This window comes from Propithecus coquereli, unplaced genomic scaffold, assembly GCF_000956105.1.
Source record: "Propithecus coquereli isolate 6110/MARCELLA unplaced genomic scaffold, Pcoq_1.0 Scaffold106, whole genome shotgun sequence".
Lineage (NCBI taxonomy): Eukaryota > Metazoa > Chordata > Mammalia > Primates > Indriidae > Propithecus > Propithecus coquereli.
The window spans coordinates 3854325-3877018 of NW_012134525.1; positions in this window are offsets into that span (position 1 = coordinate 3854325).

Here is a 22694-nt window from a genome sequence, read left to right on the forward strand (position 1 = left end):
CCTATGATAAAGTAATGTGCCACATACAAAATTGTCAGTATTGTGCTAATTCATGAAAACCTCTGGAAACATGCATTGGAACAAGAAGATAAGCAAAAGAATGGACATTTATTACTTCCAGGAAAGTTACTTTATTATGCAAGATCTTTCATATTCATGCTAACAAATGGAAAATTTGACAAAGCAAATTGTCTTTTATCTGTAAAAGTACTTCTATTGCTCAAACCCTTCCCACTCTTTGAAGCAGGGTCTATCTGCAGTATCAGCAGCAGCCCAACTCACAAACATTCACTACATTTAGAATTAGGCACCCTTTATTTCAGGGATATAGGGCAAAAGATGTGGAGAAGTTTTACCATGTCCCCTGAATGGTGCTAAACATGAGACTCAGTTCTTGGGATCAGTGCTGGATCCAAGGTGGCAGATGTGCTTCTGTACCTCTCAATACATTTGTGTGTGTGTGTGTGTGTGTGTGTGTGTGTGTGTGTGTGTGTATGTGTTTATGAGAGACAGAGAGAGAGATAAAGGACCTCTAAAACGTGGGACCGCAGGTAGGGACCCTTTTGCCTAAGTGGTACTGCCAGGGCCCCATGCAAACAAAAAAAAAATTGGAAATTTTAGTTTGAAAAGCAAATAACAAAGTGCAAAAGAATACCAACAAAAAGAGAAGCACATGGAAAGAAAATGGAATAGATAATCAATCTAATATTGAGGAAGTCAAGTCATAGAATCAAAACATCCTCCTTAACTCTTGTGCTGATCACTCACTCAGGTCCAGTGTAAGAGGCTGAACTGCATTACAGGTAGGTGAGCACTGACGTGTGACTACTTGTACGAGGTTTCTTTCACCAGTTTCGTTAGACATGAATACAACTAAATATCCACATTCTGTCCCTTTATTGTCCTCATGTCCAGAATCCTATTGTGCAGCAAGCTGAAGCAGGTCTGATCTGTTATTAGCAGCCCCTAAGATTGGCTCAGCCCGGGTACAGAATGTTCCTGATCTATACCCAGAGAGGAAGCAGAGAGAGAGGAATCATCACTATCCTTTATAAAGGAAGCAACAATGCAGTCTTCAGAGAGGAGCCACACATATGAAGAAAGTTCCACCAGGGTCATGCTAACTTGTGTTTCCAAAGGGGAGCATCCCCAGGTTTAGTCCCCCAGGACTCATTATTCCCTTGACAAGCAAAAATAACCTGATAGGACTCACAAGGCTCTTTATCCTCTGGTCCCTGCTTATCTCTATAAGTTCATCTTTCCTATAGCCATATCATATTTCATTTATGCAAATATATAATTCTCCCTCCTTACTTCCCACCGTCATTTCAGCGCCTTTTGCCCATGCTGTTCATTTGGCCTGCTATAATCTCCCTCCACTTTCACTTTTCACTTCCCTTTTCCTTCTCCCTGACCCTTCTTATCTTCCTCCAAGCTGGGTTAGGTTTTCTCCTATGAGCTCTCTTAATACCCAGAATTTTACCCACTGGAACAGTTACCACTCTCTAAAATAACTTTATGCTTATTTGCTTGTATCATCTACTAGGCTAGAATTTCTATTAGAGCAGGAACTGTATCTGTCTTATTCATCATTATAATCCCTATTTTACAGATGTGAAAACCTAACCACAGAGAAGTTAAGAAACTTGTCTAAGGTCGTGTAACTGGTAAGTGGCAGAATTAGGATTTAAACCCAGGCATCTTGATTCAGAGCCTGTGATCTTAATCATTCTACTCTAGCATTTCCTAGCACAATAGGTGTTCAGTAAATACTTTGAGGTTAAATAAATGAAAGAAGGAAGGAATAAAATCCCTAAATCAATGATGTTTTGGCATATTTCTAACATGTATTATGTCCTTTTCAGCTCTCCAAGGCATGAACCTTACTCCTTTTCTGATTCAATTTCAAGAATTGCAAATGACAAATTATTTTGGCTTGCGGCTCAATGAGATCATTTGAATTTTGTGCAAAACAATAAAAAGAGTTAACATAGTAGCCCTAAGATTGCTATCCTTAGAAAGTCCTGATTGCAAACTTGGCCCTTGGCTGGTATCTGGGAATTTGACTGATAAACAGTATCCTTCACTGATATAAAACTTTCTTTAAATTATAAAAGCATCTCACTGTGCCTAAATTGTTTGTGCAAACAATGTTGCTTATACTGAATACCTGCTTTCTGTCTGTGAGTCTGAAATTTCTGGTATATTCTACTCAGAGAGTGCCTTTGTAAACAGCCCCCAAAAAACATTGGGTGCTGAGTCTTTAATGAGCTTCCCTGGTACACAACACTTCACACACTGTCACAAGACATTGCTGGAGGAATTAAGTGCACCTATTGTGACTCACCAGGAGCGGACTCTTGGGAGTTAGCACCTGGTTTCCTCCAGACTTTGCCCATAGGACTGTATCCTTTGCTTATCTTGCTTTGTATCCTTTCATTGCGTTAGATCTTAGCCATGAGTACCACTACATGCTGAGTCCTGTGAGTCTTTTTAGCAAATCACCAAATATAGAAATGGTCTTGGGGACCCCTGACACAAATTCCTTTAAGGGGAGTATGAAGCAAGAGAAAAAATAAGCAATGGCCAAGGTTTCCAAGCATAAATGCTACAAAAGCATAGCAATTTCACTGGGTTTACTCAAAGCAATTCTCCCACAGGAATAAACAGAAGTACTGAATTTAGATATAAAACTTCTGTATTTATAGCTCATCTCTGTCAATATTAAGTTAAGGGGTCTTGAGCAAATGACTGAACATCTCAGAACCTTGTTTCCTTATCTGTGTCATGGGAAGAACAATGCCTGCTTCTCAGAACTATTGTGAACTTTAGTTGGAGCAACATATTTAAATGACCCTAGGTCATGTTGCTAGCATAATCACTCAATAAATATACAATTGTTAATCCTAGGATCCTGAAATATTTCTGTTCAACAAAGTATACCTAGTAAAGGGCACGATAATTCATTTAATACGTTAAAATATAAAATATTTCCATAAGTTTAACCAACCACAAAAACCCCTCAACACACATATTGACATGCTTTAAAAAAATAAATATGTCAAAAGAACAAAAAATGTGGCTATTTTTCTGCCAGTTCATATAGTTGTAAGCCAAATAACAATCAACAAACCTGGTAGCTTTTGTTCAGGTGCCAGCTACATGGCTCTCACAAAATGAAACTTTAGCATTTTATTAATCATAAGACAGCACTAAATTTACTTCCCACCTGACAGTTTTAAACATGCAGTCAAATGGTGAGTTAATTAAGTGACAGTGTCCACGTTACTCAGGAAGATGAAGCAATAAACAGCCTCTATGGCAGATTAAATGCCAGAATAAAATCGAGGTGTCTTTGATAAACCACTGGAGACATCTCTGGCTACTCTCTGCTCTCCTAGAATCTGGATTGCAGCCCCAGAGACCACAAACACCTGCAGATCCAGCAATTACTGAAGCAGTTTTCAAGGTGTGCTATATTCAAGTTGAAAGTGAAAGGTGATAATTTCCAATCCAGCTATTTGCCCTACATTTTGATGACAGTCTCATTCTGAAACAAACACTCCAAAATATGTTCCTCATCTGACAAATGAGAAGATTTGGATGAGATGGGTCATATTTCAGAATATAAGATTTTTTTTGGAGGCACCTAAGATTCTTCTGAAAATAAAGAGGAGGTTGAGCAACTAGACTCTATTCTGTCCACATCCCCCAAATCCTACCAGCAGCTTCAGCTACATATCATTTAAATAACTCATTTCTCAACAGGGAAGGAAAGGAGGGAGGGAGGGAGAGAGGAATATTGGACTAGGGGACTCACTATTTATATCTGCCCAATTCCAACTTCAATGAGTTGAGAGACTGGAGCCTTTTCTCTACATCCTGCCATGACAGTCTTCAGTACTGCAGACCCAACATCTTCCTCAAGGAGAAAATGATCCATTCTTAACATAATCATAATGAACAAGAAAAGAAAGAAGGCTGATGAGGACAAAGAGAAAGAAAGGAACAAGGAAAAGGAGATGGTAACCAACGTAAATTGTTTCTGCCATTATTCTAGCAGTTACATGATATATGATATTTCATTTATTCATTTCAACAACCTGTGAATCCCACATAATTCACTCTTTACCACAATTTGCACAGTAAGTGTTTTTAATTTGATTTCACAAGTGACTAAACCAAGAGATTAGAAAATTTGAGAAATATGCTAAAGGTCACAGAGCTAAGTGGCAAAACAGCAATTTGAATTTAGGATGATCTGACTTAACAACCTGAATTCCTTTTACTTAAAAAGTACCTTAGAGCAACATTTTATTTTACTTGGAAGTGCCCATGTCTTCAAAGGATAAGATATAAAGACATATGTGTGTACATGAATCCATTTTAAAAAGATCAGAATATTAAAAATATTCACAGTGGTTATCTCTGGGAAGGAGAAGGCTTAAAATTTCACATTTTATTCTATATGCTTGTATGTTATTTGAATATTTTGTTTTAATAATGCATTAATATGTCATTCCTATAATTTAAGAAAGAAATAGAAAATATAATTTTCTGTTTGTAAGAACATAAACCTCTGCATCAGTCTCGCCAAGGATTGTCAAATAGATTTTAAAACAAATTTTCTTAACAATACGTTACAAGTCTCCCATTTATGCAATCAACTTTATTATTAATCTGCTTAGCTAAATCCTGCCCTAAAGTGTTAACAGTGAATGTGGATTATGGATAGAATAAATCCACTATTTTCATTCACAAATATTAAGTATCTAAAACTCTGCCTTTTTCCTGTGCTCAGCCCACATCTTACAGGAAGTGTGAGGTGTTTGGTTGTTATTAGGCCCCCAATGAATATTTCTGCAATGACACTTCTGTGGATACACCCAGGAATGATATAAAACACAGTCTCCCGCCTGCCACAGTTCCCTCCAGAAATAGGCATTCCCTCAAAGGGAAATCCTCTGATCCCTTCATCATAATTGGAACTCAAGAAAGCAAAATTTCTCAAAATGCATACATTATTCTTTTAAGACAGAATTATCTCTTATTGCCACACTGGCAATGCCTAGTACATTATATATATGATATATGTGTATGTATATTATTATATTAATTGAAAATTATCACATTTTTGTTCAGATGTGCTTTCTCATCTACTCTTTACAATAGCCTTGTATTGTTTTAGCCATTGAATACACCACTGTTTAGTATAATAAGCTATTTTACTCAAAATCATTGAGTTAGTAAACAGAACTGAACTTTGTATCTAGCTCCTTGGGCTCAGAATTTCATGCCGTATAGCCCAACAATAAGGTAAAGTGACTTCAGGTAAAGGAGAGGGAGATGACAAACCACTAAGTTCTCAAAGCCCCCTGAAGTTAAAATCAGGATGCATTGACAATTCATATTATTGAGAAGCTGATCTGATAAAATCAAGTAACAATCAGATTGCAGTTACCTTAGTTAATTGTCATACCTAGCGATCGGAATGAAACCTGACATTGAAAGCATAATCTGTAAATACTGCCTTCTAGCAAGAAATTCAACTCCACAAATATCATCATAATGGCTCATAATTGTTTTTCATATCTCACTTCTTCTGCCTAATTGGAGTGGTTAGAAATAGGCACAGAATTGAACAAACTATATGTCTTTATTTGTTCATTCATGCCACAAACATTTAGTGAGTATACTAAACAGTTCAAGCACTGCCTTAGGTATTAGGGATACAAAAATGATTTAGACATAGTCCATGGCCTCAAAGAGCTCGCAGTGCAGTGAAGGAGGCTGTCATAAACAGATTAATTGCCAACCAGCCAGTAGCTACACACAGTAGGAATCAATAAGCATTTGTGAATGTATCAAACCTTCTGATGAAGGTATGTGCTATGGGAGAACAAAGAAGGAACAGGAGATTATCTAGGGCAGTGTTTCCCAGATGGGTCCTGGAACCAGCTAAGTTTTACTGCAGAAGTGTGGCTGGTTTTCTGAGCCCCTTCGTTTGCTGTGCTCTGTAATTCTGCTCTTTGATCTCCAATCTCCAGCCTCCATGCCCTAACTGCTGAGACCTAGGTGGATAATTTTGACAGCTTTCTAAACTGCAGTGTGACTTGAATTAGGAAATCCTGAATTCCAGGGATGGAGGTGGGAGGCTTTCTGTTCTTGTTCTTTAACATATCTACTCCATTTGGGTTTTTAGACTAGTGAGGAAACAGAAGTTATGTTCTTATTTCTATTAAGGCAATAAAAATCTCCCACCTGGAGTGAGCCAAGTGAGAAATACTTGCAACTCCTATATCAGAGGCCAATTTTTAAAAATCACACTTATGTTGCATTCTGGAGGCAAGCAAAGCAATCACTAAAAGCTGTGCTAAAGGATTATAGACTCAATTTTTGAGTCCATAGAAATATACCAGGAAGTACACTTTTTCAAAGCTACATCTGTAACCTACAGATAGCTTCTCTGGACTTCAAGCTGAACAAGGTAGCCAGGACACATGTGTTATAACTCTTCTCTCCTCCATTCAAAAACCCACTAAAAGGAATATAGAAAGTATAAATGAACTAGGACAAGGAGAACAGGAAAGTCAAGGGAAGTTATTTTAACAGATGACAGATGTCAACAAAATTGGGACAAGGATAACAAGCATAAAAAAGAAGCGAAATTTTAAAACCTGAACATTGGGAAGCAGATTCTTGACACTAAAAAAGCTGGGAATTTGTGGTGCAATCTCTCTCAAAGAAGGGCAAGTGATAGGGCTGAAATGGGGTGGAAGGAGGGTTGTTAAAAGTTTGTTTAAAGAGCATTTAAATGATTAGCTCTGCCCATTCCATGCAAATGGCTTACACAGTACTCACAATCCCCAGTGAAAGAGGCTGAAGGATGTCTTTAATTCCAGAGAAGGAGGAATTAAAGAATCTAGAGAAAAGATCTATAGGTACTGATGTCTAGGGATCCTTTGCCTTTTAGCCTACAGTGAGACTCAGACCCCAACAAGCCTCTCCCATACACATCAAGTGTCCTATCAACTGTTTAGTAGTTCACTATTTAAATATGAATGGACAACAAAGGAGTTCCAGATATTTGAGTTAAATGTCTAATATTGAAGACAGAAACTATTATACAACAGCCAAATAAAAAAAAGTATTCAAAAGAAACAATTACAATGCAGAGAACACGATGAAAAAATTATAATTAATATACCCAGAGAGATGAGGGATTATCTGCATCTATACAATAGGAAAAGGATTTTACATTTTCAAAAACTTAGAAAACATGAGGAAACTTTAAAAAAAATGATATAAATAAAAATTAATAGAGAAATTAAAAGATAAAACTGAGGAATCACACAGCAGGAAAAAAAGCCAGAGACAAATATTAAGAGAAGGGGAAATAACAGTTAAGAAAATTAAAGAATCAACCTAGCAAGTTCAACATTCAACTTTTCAAAAAGACAGAACTACCACAAAAAATACAAGATTTTTCTAAACTAATGAATGTGAGAGCCACACCAAAGCAAATCACCTGAAATTTCAGTACACCGAGAAATTAATTTTCCAAAAAGTTTCTAAAATTACAAAGTAGGTTGCACGCAAGAGATCAATAATCATAATGACATAAGACTTCTAGACATGCCTGTAATCCTAGCACTCTGGGAGGTCGAGGAGGGAGGATCACTTGAGGTCAGGAGTTCGAGACCAGCCTCAGCAAGAGCGAGACTCCATCTCTAATAAAAGTAGAAAGAAATTAGCCAGACAACTAAAAGTAGAAAAAAAAAAATATTAGCCGGGCATGGTGGCACAGGCCTGTAGTCCTGGCTACTTGGAAAGCTGAGGCAGGAGGATCACTTGAGCCCAGGAGTTTGAGGTTGCTGTAAGCTAAGCTGACACCACGGCACTCTAGCCTGGGCAACAGAGTGAGACTCTCAAAAAAAAAAAAAAAAAAAAAGACTTCTAGACAGAAGCACTAGAAGCTACAAGTTGTCAATTCCTTCAAAATTTAGAAAATTGTATCCAAATTAGATTTCCAATCAATTATCAACCAAGAATGAGAGTTGACTTAAAGTTATACTCAGATATATCATGTTTTTAAAGTGACCTCTCAGAAAGTTACTTGAGAATGAAAGGAAGAGTACACTAGGAAAGAATACATGAAATTCAAAAAAGAGAGAAATGAACATAATAGAGAAAATGAAAATTTCTAGGATGGTGAGAAAGGGAAATCCCAGGATAATGGTTACTCAGTAGGCATAGGGTGTCACAAGCCTTGCCTGGGAACTAGGAGAGAGATCTCCAAGAGAAAAAGAAATGGAAATGATATATTACTTGTTGTCTTTACGGAACTGATGTATTATTTGATGTCTTTGACCATATTTAATGGGATTTTTACATTCTTACATAATACTCGAAGGAAGAATTAATGATAAGCATATATAAAATCAAGTAACTAGAGAGCCAAAATATTAATAATTATTGGCTATATTTTATAACAATTGACTTATAAACTGGCTTAGCTGAGGATCACATCTACATTTTAAAATTTCAAAAATATAATATCAATATAGAAAAAATGTAAGACAAAACTTTTAAATAAAGAAGAAACTGATTGTCTCTTGGGAAAGTGGCTTAGGTTGGGGAGGGTATGTTAGGGAACTGTGGGGTTTTGTAATATAAGCCTAACTATGGAGCAAATGATGGGTTCCTACCAGTAAAGGCTCTAGGAATCAGAGCATAAATCCTATAAAAGTTCACTGAAATTCTTTACCTGACTTGTGGCTTCCAAGATTCATTTATTCAATATTTTTTAATGTTGACCTATGTGCCAGGTACTTTGTTATATCAGGGTATACTGAAATGAGTAAAATTTGTCAATCTTCAAAATGACATTTAAAATAGCTTGATGAGAAAGAACCATGGTGATGGTGATGGTGAAGGATAAAATTTCAGGTAAAAGAAATAACACTCTTAAAGACAGTTGTTTTTCCATTCTTGTGATACTTTACTTTAGAGAATGGGCTCCAGATCCATCCAGAATAATACAAGAGGTGTTAGTTCATCATTGTTTTTTGTGGCTTGAGTAGCACTCCATGGTATACAAATACCACATTTTATTAATCCGCTCATGTATTGATGGGCACGTGGGCTGTTCCCACATCTTTGCAATTGTGAATTGTGCTGCTATACACATTCGAATGCAGATGTCTTTTTTATAGAATGTCTTTTTTTCCTTAGGGTAGATGCCCAGCAGCGGGATTTCTGGATCAAATGTGCACATATGGAAGTAACATTCATCGGGTGTTGGGCAGGTGGGGGGGCGTTGAGGATGGGTATATTCACACCTAATGGCTGAGGTGCACACTGTCTGGAGGATGGGCACATGTGTAGCTCTGACTCAGGCAGTGCAAAGGCAATATATGTAACCTAAATGTTTGTACTCTCATAATATTCTGAAATTTAAAAAAAGACATAATTGTTGAAGAACAAAGTGTTGACTGGAAATGCCATTGATGTGGATGTATGTTATTTTTAGTTTTTAGAAAGAATTTTATTTTTGAAAGTAATTTTGAATAGAATTATTTTATGATCAATCCACCAATGTAGCAAGACCAACCTCTTTTTGTATATATAATCATATTTTAACAATTATACCATCAGGGTATTTTAGCTCTTTCTTTTACTTTAAAAAGTGTACTGTTTTAGATGACAACTCACATGAGTCACCCTTTATAGAATGACATTTTGACAGAGAAAAGACATAATTTTAATTGTGAAGATGAGATTCTTCCCATAACTGTCAATACTATTAAATAGAAAGAATATTCCTGAATATGGATTGGATGCCACCTCTGTGCTGAGATTTACTAAAGGATATAATTCCATTTTAAAGGAATGTTTTTTGGTACTCAAGAGGAGTGGGGAAGGGCAATAAATGACCCATAGACTTCAGATCTAAATAGTGCATTTTTAGTCTCATCTGTCCACAAGCCAACCCAAAGAATTCCATTACCCAGCTTGTCCTGCCAGAGGTCAATCCTACACTTTGGGATGAAGAGCATTTGTCTCAGTAAAACAGGAACAGAACCATGCTCTGCCCTGTCAGCCTCCAGAAAACTAGACAATGTGGAAAGCTTATTTTGTGTATTTGAAAAGTCTCATGGTTGCATTCCAGAAAAGGGCAGGATTCTTTTTTAGGATAGGAATCCACGATTCAGATCATACACATTCTCACAGTGCCTGACTATTAGAGTGATGCCCTAACAAATGTTTACCCCAATTGAAAGTATTTGAAAGGTAAAATTAGCTCCCAAGTGAATTATTCTACCTATTAGTCAAACAAGTTCTGCAGAGTAAAGGGTTAAAAGGATTCATCATTGAACTGTTTCATTCACCGCTGCTTCCAATACAGAATCCCAACAGTATCCAGTGGCAAGATATGCAATATAATTCAAGGGAATTCTGCCTCTCTTCTTGCTCTGAAAGAACAGTTACCAAAATACACTGTAGAGAGGGAACTGAGAGCCATACTTGACCCTTCTATGCTAGGCAACTCTGCCCCCAGTCAGACGGGAGATCACTGCCAACACCACACAGAAAACCTCAATGTTCTGGACAAGAGATCAGTGGCAGGTGCAGGAGTCAGAATTGCCCAGTAAGAACACAACTGAGTGCCAGATAGGCAGGGCTGCCCATAGCCATAGCCAGTGAGATGGACAACACACCAGTGAGAAATGCCAATGGGCGGGAAACAAAGAGACAGACTTCTGTCAACTCAAGAGGAGCCTTCACCCTGGCACCCTGGCATGTCTACCAAAAAAGAAAGAAATGAAAGAAACGAAAGAAAAGATTGAAACTATGCAAGTTGCCGTGCCAGGAATAGGATACCCAGATAGCTACACCGAGTAGGGTGAGCAGTTGTCACTGTCTACTGCTTTGCCAACCCCAAGCAGAACTGGAAAACACAAACACTTAAAACTGGAGTCAGACAAGTGGCAAAAAGGAAGCATTAAGTAGATTCAAACCCAAAAAGGAAATCCCTAAAGAAAGACTAAGCAACACTGAAGTTAAAATTCTAATACAAAATAAACAAATCTAACAAATATTAAGAAATCAAAACAACCTCCTTTGCCAGTTTAGTGTATGTGTTCAGGTGGAAGCAATCATAGGACTGATCTCAGCGACTGATTCTGTGGCATAATTGGAAAAAGAAAAGGAGTATGTATTAAGGTATGAAGATGAAGAAAGAGATTAAACTCATGAAATAAAAAGAAGTAATTAGCACATCAATTTTTTTTCTAAAAATATTTTCTTTGTAGCACCATAGCAGGGCCATGTGGGAGCTCAACAAAACAGTTTATCTTTTCCATACCTGTATCATTCTTGTTTTCACACTAACCGGTGTTTGAGAAATGACAAGCTTTTCTTTCTATTGTTTAGTAATAGAAGGAAAAGTAATGGCAAATGACAGGTACAGTAATTGGTATTATGAGAATCATGTACATCCTAGGAAATAAATGGGAGAGAGGGAAAGGATGGAATTTTATAAATTATCAATATATGACTGTTGACAACTTACATGTTTTTTTATTCAGAAAGTATGTAAAAGTAAATTTAAGTATAGATCGCTGACCAAAAAAATATTCAATATTTTTTAGTAAAAATGCAAAATGAATGAAGGCTAAAGTATGTGTCTGAAAATTGAACGATAGTCAAACTGAAAATTACCTGAAGTTTAATATCTAACTGTATTTAGATCAACCTTCACCAGAACAAATACACAGCGATTATGAACAACTCCACGTCAAGCTTTAAAAAAATCATCATATAAAATCCAATTGAATTCAACATAAAGGGCAAACAAACATAATTAGAAATCCACAGCCCTCAGAGGGCCTTTTTTTACCCTTGATAAATAAATAAAATGAATTGATTCCCTATTCTGTGTGCTGTGATACGGTCCACACTCTCTTGAAGAATCTGTAGATTTAGGGTGAGGGTGGGGCTCATTGTTCTCAGCATTTCTCTTTCAGAATTTCCGTACTCAATGATTTCTTGGTTCTTTCCCATTGTCCTTGATCCTGGGCCTGTTTTCCTCTTTTGGACCCACTGTTACTTAAATGTGGCTATTATTCCTCTTCACCCATCAAAGCACTACGTCTACAAGGCCAGCACACGTAATCAACTTACATCAAAGATTTAAAGACATCATAGGCTGACTAAACTACAGCATAGAATAGGAACCAACATAAAATTCAATATCAGATAACACTGAACATTCCTTGGCCAGATTTATGACTTAAGAGTCATATTTTTCACTAAGCTCCAGCCTATTATTAGGTTGTAGACCCCATTTTTGAAGACATATCCCCTCTGCCCCACATTTCAAGCTTATGTCTCCTCTTTGCCGGAATTATTCAAGACGATGTTTCTTTATCGCACACAACTTTCAAACCCTTTCACACATTAGACTTGAGATGCACCCTTACATACACGACCTGAAAAATAAGCCTTATGGTGTTTTGCTAAATAAAATGACCGCCTACAACACATCTCCACTCTTAATATAATACAACTAAGATGAAATAGAGCCTTAAAAGTAGCTTTTTATTTTACCTTGGGCCAAATTAAATTCTTATTCGGAGTTTTCTCTCCCACCAACCAGGACTCATATTTGAAACAATAGTAAAATTCTAGCTCTGAGAAGAACAATTCACAAGATTAGTCTAGAAAGTCTACGAGTGCTTGAGAAATTTTTTCTGACCATGGGGTAAGAACAAGAAGAGGTCTTAAGTTTTATTTTTTTTTTACTTTCCATATTTGGGGGGAGATATAGAGATGGAGAGATAGAAATATAGAAAATATGGAAAGAGAAAAGCTGTAAGAATAAAACCCAAATCTTGGGAAACTTCGTGTTATGAAATATAATTGCTGCAAGATTCAGAGCAAACACATAGAACTGTGTTGGAGGAGATTACGTTCAGATGCTGCACCAATAAAAGGCCATTTGGATGGATGATTTCTGGAGTGGTAAAGGGGAGCAGGAAGGGGTCATCTGCAAGGACTTTCGCCTCATTGACTTTTGCTTCCTCCAGGGTCCTTTTTGGCTGATCTGTCATCTATGGTTCGGTAGGAGAGGAGTTATTTTCACTCTCTCCCTTTTCGCCTCGTGGCTCTTGGCTCTTTAGGACGGTGTTTAGCTCAGACAACAGCTGGCTACTGTCAGTTTTGTGTAAGGTTATGAGATACAGCACTTCAGTGTTTATTTCAGAGATCTTTTTGAAAACACTTGTGTTTGGCTTCCACCTCTGACTGCCTGGACCTCTGTGTTTACTCATTATGGGAAAAAAAAGGAAAGACAAAGACAAGAGGCTCTCTGTGACGATAAGAATATTCTTCAAAAGGCAGGCTGCCGTATTTGGGAAAAAGAAATTAAGGTAATGGAGAGGCTAATGCAATCTGCACCCACCCTGTCTGGTGGTCTGGTGTCTGCTGAGGATGTCTGAGTGAGATCACGTTGATTTCCTTCTGAAATTCAAGGCCTCCCCTGTCTGTGCCTCACTTACTCACTAGCTTTCCTTCTCAAGAATTTTCCGAGGTTCTGTTGCTGGCCTCCTTTTTGGTGGCTTATTTCTTTCAGGCGGTGTATGTATTTATATAATTGGTATCAACCAATTATATAAACAGGGGACTTCTATGTCTATTTGCAGAGCCTCAATTTCGTGCCTGTCTAGCCTTTTCATCCAGACACAGAAGAAAAGAAGTTACCAAAAAAGTGCATTTTTTTTAAGGGCAAAGAAAAATTTAAAAATTAGATGAGAAGAAAACCATTGACCACCCTACATATGTATTAATATGTCTATGTTCTCAATATGCTGAGTCATAGCTTTCTATGATTCCAACTTGCTGTAGCTTGAATACTCAAGAATTTCCAGAGCTGGCCTTTTAGCAGAGGGTCAATAAAGTCTTGTGACGCTGGGAGATTTGGAATGAACCCAGCCTTTAACATCAGAGAGCCCTGAGTGCAATTCTTAGCTCTGCTACTTCCTGGTTAGGTGATTTAAGGAGGTGGCTTGACCTCTCTGACTTTAATTTCTCCTCTATAAAACAATATTGACAATGTCTACCTCTTAAAGATGTCATAAACTTTAAACAGGATAAATCATATAACATTGTAATTCCGGTATAAAATAAACATTTAATAAATATTAGTTTTCTTATATCGACCAACTATAATTTCACAAGGATTTCTGGCCAAGAAGGTAGGCTCAAGACCTACCTTACATGGACAAATTGAGCATCTTTTACGTGACCATCTTTAAAACTATGTACCTCAAATTTTATATCACAGTTTACAAACCACACCAAGCTGCTTTTCTGTCAGAGAACCAAAAGCATCCAAAATACACAGAAAACATACAAAAGGAATTCCAGCATTGACACAGTCTGTTTAATCATGGACCCCTTTCTTATTTCACGGCCAAAAGTCTACCTAAAGAACTAACGTGGGACTGACGCAGCTGTAGGAAAATTTTTGTAGTATTGGGATCAGGGTGTCTAGGACTCTCTCTCTATCCATTTTGCCGTTTTGTTTTTTCCTTCCATTTCTTCCTTGGGGGTCAGGGAAGATATTTTTTATAATTTTCATCAAAAAGTGGAATCCGTAGTCAAAGCTACCAGAGTTGAAAGAAAGAAATTCTTTCCCAGTGTCCTTTCTACTCTTTGCAAAGGACAGTTTTCCCAACCCTGGGACTTGGTGAGAGCTCTCGTTGTTTAGCAAATACACACTGCCCTCTGTTGGTGAAGTGGCACACTTCCACTCTGCAAAAAGTGCAGAAAAGACCCACCTAAGGATTAGCTGCAGCACTTAAGTAAAATTGGTGGAAAAATGGTAAATTTCCTGTCTAAAACTTTCAAAGACCCATTCCTTCCTAGTCTGAGTAAAAGAAAAGAAATTAATAACAAGAGACCTACACAAAATCTAATGCTACAAAGCCTATTCCAGATACGATCCTTGCAGGAGATTTTTTTTTAAGGAAACAAAAGACACACATTTTGTTCAAACAAAAGGCTTTACTTTAAAACTTTTCTGTTTGTAGTTTTAACCCTCACTGTGATTGTCAAAAGCAGCTGAGGCGGATCATTGACTCCCTCCCTGTAAGTCTGAAAAGGGTCACTTCCTACTTGCAAAGGAATTGAAAATATACTGCTCGGCTTTTGGCTTTGAGGACTATAATGCTTCTGATGAGAATGGGAAAGCAAGGAACAATGAAGTTTATATTTGGCATAATGTTGTCTGATGCTGCCACTCTAATGCCTTAAGTATTAACAATTTTAAAGTCATAGTAAGTACTTAATTCCTAATAGCACTGTTAAGCAAAACCAAATAGACCCAGAGATTCAGTTCCAACCTCAGGTTCTTACCAACTCCAAGGAGCAGGTTTCAAACACAAACAAATGAATTGAAAAAAAAATGTAACCAAATAGACATTCATGTATAGGTTAATGAGTGAGTGATGGCATTTGCTAAACAAAGCCATGATGAAAATGCAATAGAATATATACAGATGTTATTCAGATACTCAAATAAGCTCATGTGGAATCTTCAAGGGAAATATAAAACAATCTCTCTAGAGAATGGATTTTCAGCTATGCTAAAATCCTTAGTGAGCAATCTGACTGCAGTCATAGACTCAATTTTAAAATAAACTCACAGCATGCTTTTTATTATACTGTATATGTAATGGTAATGTGAACGTCGCCTCAGTTTGTTCAATTCAATTTGAGTCCGGGAAGAGAAAACCAACTTCCAAATTACAGAGCAGCCTTCAACAATGTGATGCATTTGTTGCTAGAGTTATCATACTTTTTAGTAATTCTAAACAAAATATATCCACTGGAAAATCCTAACTAACAACTAGAATTGAGGACCGACTTACATTAAAAAATCTGATAATTCATCTTATAAACAGATCTATAATGGCCCCATCTGCTCTACAGATAGCCAAGGGTATTCTAATACATAGCTACCCTGTTCCTAGGAAAGGTTCTGAACAAATCAAAAGCCTTTTCCAGGAGGAGCAGAGGTAAATGGCTGACAATGGGCAGCTCATTCCCAAGAGGAAGAAGAGCTGGGCTCAACTGAACATTCCCAGATTATCCTCCCAAATTAACTAATCAAATAAGTAACTCCACCTTCACACACATAAAGTCAAGTGTAAAGAGCAGAGCGAGGCCTAGAGTGTGTTTACAAATCTCTTCACATGGAAACCAAAGAAATGGAAAATGTTTAACTCTGAAATTCCCTAGCTTTGTCCTCTTATCCTATTTTGGTTTAACCGCTAAATCTATAGCAAACCAGGGGTGTGTTTATCCTCCAGGAGGAGGTGATCGTGTTCTGTCGCCTTCATGAGGTTGTTCTCCCAATACCAGCCCCAGCACGCTGGTGTATTCTCTCACAGCCACTAGCAAGCAGCAGGCTCTGGGCCATATTATTAATTAAATAAACACCAAGACTACTATATACATAGGGTTGAAAATTTTGTCCATACTGGATCACTCATCTCTAAATTTGTCCAGCTATATTATCTTCATTGCCTGTCAGATCTACAATTAATTCAAATGACAATATTGAAATAAAGTGCATAACAAAATGCAAACAACATAGAGATCCAGAAATTTGCAGTAAAGTCCCCTCCATTACAAAATCCCCAGGGAGAAATTATAGTTAAAAACCTAAATCCTCTTGCAAGTTCAATTCTAAAGGTACTAAAGTTCAAGGAAATTAAAATCACAAATTCGAAGCATAGTCCCTCCATTTTACTCCTTGGCCCTAAATACCGACTGGCATTTGGGACAGACCATCAATACCCTACCTCCCTACGTCTTGCACAAACAATTTAAGACTTGAAACTTCCTAGTGTTTGGAGGTCCCTGTAGAAGCCAGGTAGGTGCCTTCCAGTTTCAAAACAGCAAATATTATTCTGTTCACCTATAGCTAAAAGGGTTGAAGGCTTTTTCCTATGATAATATTTTTGCCTCGGCCTTAGCTGTAGCTCCACTCAGAAAGCCTCTCTTGCTGAGGTCCTGTGGCCCATGTCTTTGAGTCTTTGTCTGCACAGGGTGATCAGACCTGCATACTTTAACTGAATCCTTGCCTCGACTATGCTTGTCCGCTAAGGCCCATATGACCCATTGGCCCCAAGTAAGCCTCTCTCTGGCTTTTGCATAGTCCATTCACACACAGCACTTATGTGGGGCTTCTGCACACCTTGGCCACAGCCAAGTACTTTTAGGATAGCCACTGACTTACAGTCAATCACCAAGGTCAGAATACCATGTGACTGGTTTAAAGCCGCTTGCCCAGGCCACAGCAGTTAAAAGCAAACAGCACAACTATAAAACTCCCCTTGGCCTACTATAAGCCTCAGCAAACTACCAAGGTCACGATGGCCTGCCTCACCAAAAGTCTTTCTGAAGTATATTTTGCTCCCCTAATTTCAAGTCTTTTGTTTTTCATTCTCATGGTTCCAGGCAGTGCACCAAATGCTAAAGTCTCCAAGAGGGCCCCCAAAAATAGCACACCTCTTTCTCACCCAGGTTCTGAACAAACTGAGAAACAAAACCACGGAATGACAAACAGGACACTAAAATAGTCATGACTTTCATTGATAAAGGCCAAGATGGAGAACGTAGCTTAGCGTGAGCCTCTAACATTTTTCCTCCAAGTGAATCCTGCAATTAGAGAGGTTTTATCCATCTAGATACAGCACTTCTGGTTTCCCCTGCCCTCAAGTATCACCCAAATGTACCAATCATGTAAGTCATTTCAAATCTCCAGAGGCAGAGTAAAGGGGAAGAGAAAGTATAGAATATTGCAGAGAAAATTCATTCTTAATGAAAATTATGAAAGTACTCTGATAACACCTAATACAGTATGGGAAAACTTCTGGTTACTAATATGATTCTCTTCATCATGAGGTTTTTCAGGTCAGGGTCCTTGTCTCATCGATTCTTGGGCCTTCAGTACTTGGAACCATGCTTGACATTTATATATCTATTTATGCCTCACCTTTAAAAAGATTTATGGTGACATTAAGGTCTGAAAAATAACCCATAAAGACAATTGGATTTAAAGAAAAATGAGAATAAGAAAAATAAGATTAACCTACAGAAAATATTACTATATAAAAATATTACCTCCATGATGGAATTATATCGAGCTTCTGACGCTTGGTTGAAAAGGAAACACAGACACTGACATCCTTGCTACTCAGTGTGATCAACTGGTTCACCAGGAAGCTTGTAGGTACAATCTTATCATGTACCTAAAAAGGAGAATAGCTGGAAATATTTGGAAAATAGCACCAATAACTGCCTCAGTTTGTATGTGTGAATATATGACATAAAATATATGTCTGATGTGTGGGTCGCACTGCCAGAAGGCCCAGCTCATGCAGCAGGCTTTGTAGATCATGCAACAGACTTTGGACTTGATCAGAGGACAATGGAGAGCCACTGAAACTTTTGTTTGCTGTTGCTGTGGTTGCAAGAAATAATGCAGTCAGCCACTTTAGAATTTCCTCCTCTATAACATGATAGAGTTGGATTTGGTATTCTGTGGGTAGAATCATTTATCCCCAAATAAGGAAATTTTTGAGAGTGAAAGAGAAAAGTGTTAAAATTATTCCATGGCAACAGGCAACAACCTGCACTGTCCTTAGCAAACCAGGACTTAATGGTCCTTACAAATCCCCAAATCCTATGACCCTCTGTCCCCTTTTCTGTTGACTAGTGCTGTCACTATCCCACACTGCCCAAGAGGCCACATTCTACTTAGCACAATGAAGCAATGAGTGCCAGTCTAAAGTGTTAGTCAAACAATTTTCTTTCATTTCATAATTCCTTGGACACATATTTTATAAGTCCATAAAATTCAACAGCCCATAAAAATAGACAGCTTGATTTTATAAAACTCTTTTTACCAAAACTGCTCAATATTAACCCCTTTCACCTTCATTCTACCAAACTTTAAGAGTCATTTTTAAAACAAATTTAATGTACAGATTTAAGAATTAGAATAACAAAGCACAACAAATGGAAATTATTTCTCCATAACTTTTATTTGCAGATTGAGGTTATTTTGTCTTGATTCATCTAAAAAGACTTTTCCTCAATATATTTTTGGTCCACTTAAGCAAGAGGCTTAGACCAGTCCCACTTATATCCCACTAGAACCAGGTATGAGCGAGATTCTTTAATATATGGCAATTTCAAATAAATTATTAAAAGTAAAATAACCAGCCTGATTTTTATTACACGTGAATAATAAACACATTGTAGGACTTTCTACCAATAATTTTTCAATTGTCATAGAAAAATTCTCCTAGGGTAATGCTGAATGATGCGACAATTAAAAGGCATAACATGTAACTGTGTAAAGAAAATGATTTGAAAACTGTCTATAAAATACAAAGTACACATATAGTATACATAGTGTATTTATAGAGGTATGCAAAAAATTAATAATGGCGAGCTTCTGAATAGTTTTGATGTTTTGTATTTATTTTCAATATCTTAAAAAATTACCTGTATCAGCAAAGAGTTCTTTTCTTTTACATTTTAAATAGAGAAGCTGATACTTCTCAATTTTTAACATGCATACAAATCGACTTGTGATCTTGTTAAAATGCAGAATCTGATTTACTAGTCTAGGGTAGGACGCGAGATGCTGCAGTTCCAAAAATTTCCCAGGTGATGCGAATGTTGCCAATCCCAGAACAACGCTTTGGTGTCATGGCCATAGAATTCCAACTGCCCAGGCTGCACCTTAGCATCATTTGGAGAGTTTTTAAAGACACTGATGTGCGGGTCCCACTGCCAGAGATCACAGTTTAATTGGCCTAGGTTAGGTAGCAAGAATTTTAAAACTTCTCAGGTGATATTAATGTGCATCCAATTTTGAAAACCACTGCTACAGAAGTTTACATTCTAAAAGGTCTGATCCTATTTGTATAAAATTTTATTGTAAGTGTCTCTTATATAACTTGTATGTTCTGTGCAGTAGTAGGACATTAGCCTTTGTATTATGGACCTTAGATGTGCATATTTTTTTCAACAATGATTGCTCTTGAGTTATATAAAAATAGGAAAACAGCATCATGATTAGTCATAGCTCCATCTCCAAAATGGCCTTTTAGAGTGAAACCTCAGTTAGCCAACAGGGTATTCACTAGAAGCTGAACTCAATGCTACATATGAAAGGGCCATGTTGTCAAAGAAGACGGTGTTATACATCACAAATATGAAAAGTTCTTTCTATGTTTCTCATTTGATATTCAGCTTTTACTTATCTTAGAATCAGCAAATATTATTTCTTTTTCTTACTGTGCTTCTGATCTTGAGCAAGCTGCTTAAATCTTTCTGGGGCCCAGGCATGAAATAAAAGAACACCATCAAATAATCCTCACATTCCCTTTGGATTCTAATGTCCTAAATTTCTCTCCTTCTCTTCCTCCTCCCCTTTATCCTACTCTTCATTGTCATTGTCAATATCATCAACATTATCATCTCAAATATTCCCCTGAAGAGCAGCGGTTGTCAAACTTCAGTGTATATAGAAATAATCAGTAAGGATTACTGAAACACAGATTCTGAGCCCCATCCCCAGAGTTTCTGGTACAGTAGGTCTGATGTAGGGCCTAAGAATTTACATTTCTAACAAATGTACAGGTGATGATGATGATGATAGTCTAGTCCACAGTTTGAAAGCCACTACTTAGACCACTGATATAAGCAAAATTAGAATACTTTGAATTAAGAAGTAATTAGCATGATGGGAAGAAAGAAATGAGCACTTAACTCCAAAGCAATAAGCATTTGCCCAGAAAGTGCATTGCCTAAGGGATATTAACGAGTTTTTACATGTGTGTTTTCAGAAAACTCTACCCTGACCTACCTCAGAGATCAATATATTTGGAGGAAAGTATCCTTGCTTGTCATCATGTGCATGCAATTTGGTATCATCTACAAGAGACTATAGGATTGCTACCCTCCTCCAGAAAAAAACAGGTTAAATGAAGCAATATTCCCCTTGATTTGATGAACTACTCACTGCAAAGCAGGCTTGAGCTGGCGAAAGCATAAGCAAGCAAACAAACCCACATACAAGCAAAATCAATCCAACAGCACTATCTGTTCACTTAAAAAACACCTGCTCACACTATACAGTCATAAATTACCTCCAGAAAATGAGGAATGATACCCATGATCTGACACATTCCTCCTTGATGTGTATTATTCAGACCATTTAGACACAGATTACTTGATTCTACGGCTTCCCCATAAAGGCATTATGATTAAATCTTTCCTTTCTTAATTTTACCTTTTTTATGTAGATGGAAAAAATAGGAGAAACTATATATTATTAGATATTGATCAATCTATCATCTTAATTTCCTTTATAGCACATATTGAGAGAAAATTTAGGTTCTAACAAGTCCAGTGTGCAATGATTTCTTTGTGTTGACTTGTACAGTGGAATATATCCACAAATATGCACACACACATACATATATACATACACATGCACATGTAGACATAAACATGAGATGAAAGCCCACATATATGTATACATGTTTGTGCACATATTGTTCTTCTAAGAAACTCTTTGAGGTTTGAAAATAAGATAATTAGGCATCTTGCTTGTGTTTTCTCTAGCAGAGTATGCCTTTGCATATTTCAAGGCTTCCCAAGGAACATGCAGGGAGGGTAAGTCACACCCCGTAGCACTGAGTCAGCACCCATCTGAGAACTGCTGCTTTTTTTGTGCAGGAACCCCTTCCACACCATGTCTGGTATTCTCCAAACCCATTTTAAGATCAATGTTATTAATATTCCTCATTAGGCCACCGTAATCTACACTGTTTTCTTTCATAGGAAATGATTTTAAAAATAGCATGAAATTCTCAAAATGGTTTAGATGAAAGAAAAAATGAAGTAGTGTGGAAATGGCTTGAGTCATTTTATTATTATTATTTTTTCAAAGGAGTATATTAAAATGTTCACCCTGAAGCTTTATCAAATGTCTTGGAGATTCTTTGTACCTCTGTTCAGTAGTTATAAATTTGAGTACTCCATGCTGCTTCCACCATGGGCATATTTTCAGCAACTTTATATGAAAAAGAGAGATTTTTGAGTTGCGTTGTCATGGTAACTCTATATTCAGGTTGAAAAGCTTTATTGAATGTTTTGGGTATTTCTCCATCAAAGCCTTCATTTAATAGGTTTTGATGTTCAAATGTTCAAATGTTTAAATATACTACTTCATCTCTGATAACCTTGTTTGACCGTGTACATATATATATGTATATATGTGTGTGTGCCTGCAGGTACACACACATATATGCATATAGTTTTAAATGTTCAGGTACCTCTAGGAAGGAAAATTAGTAAATATAATTTTTATTTCTCTTTCTCTATCTCTTTTGGTACCTAAGATTTTTCACGTGTGAAAAGCAAAGAAGATACAAGTCCCAAATATAGGGAAAGTAGATGTCCTTTTATTTGTGTCTCACAACAGTTCCACAGTGTATCTCTGAAAAGTCTGTTATTTTTCCCACATTTTTTTTTTTATTCCAAAGGAAGGAGATGCTACAAGAGCAACAGGCAATAGGGATCAGAGGGGATCGACAAGTGAT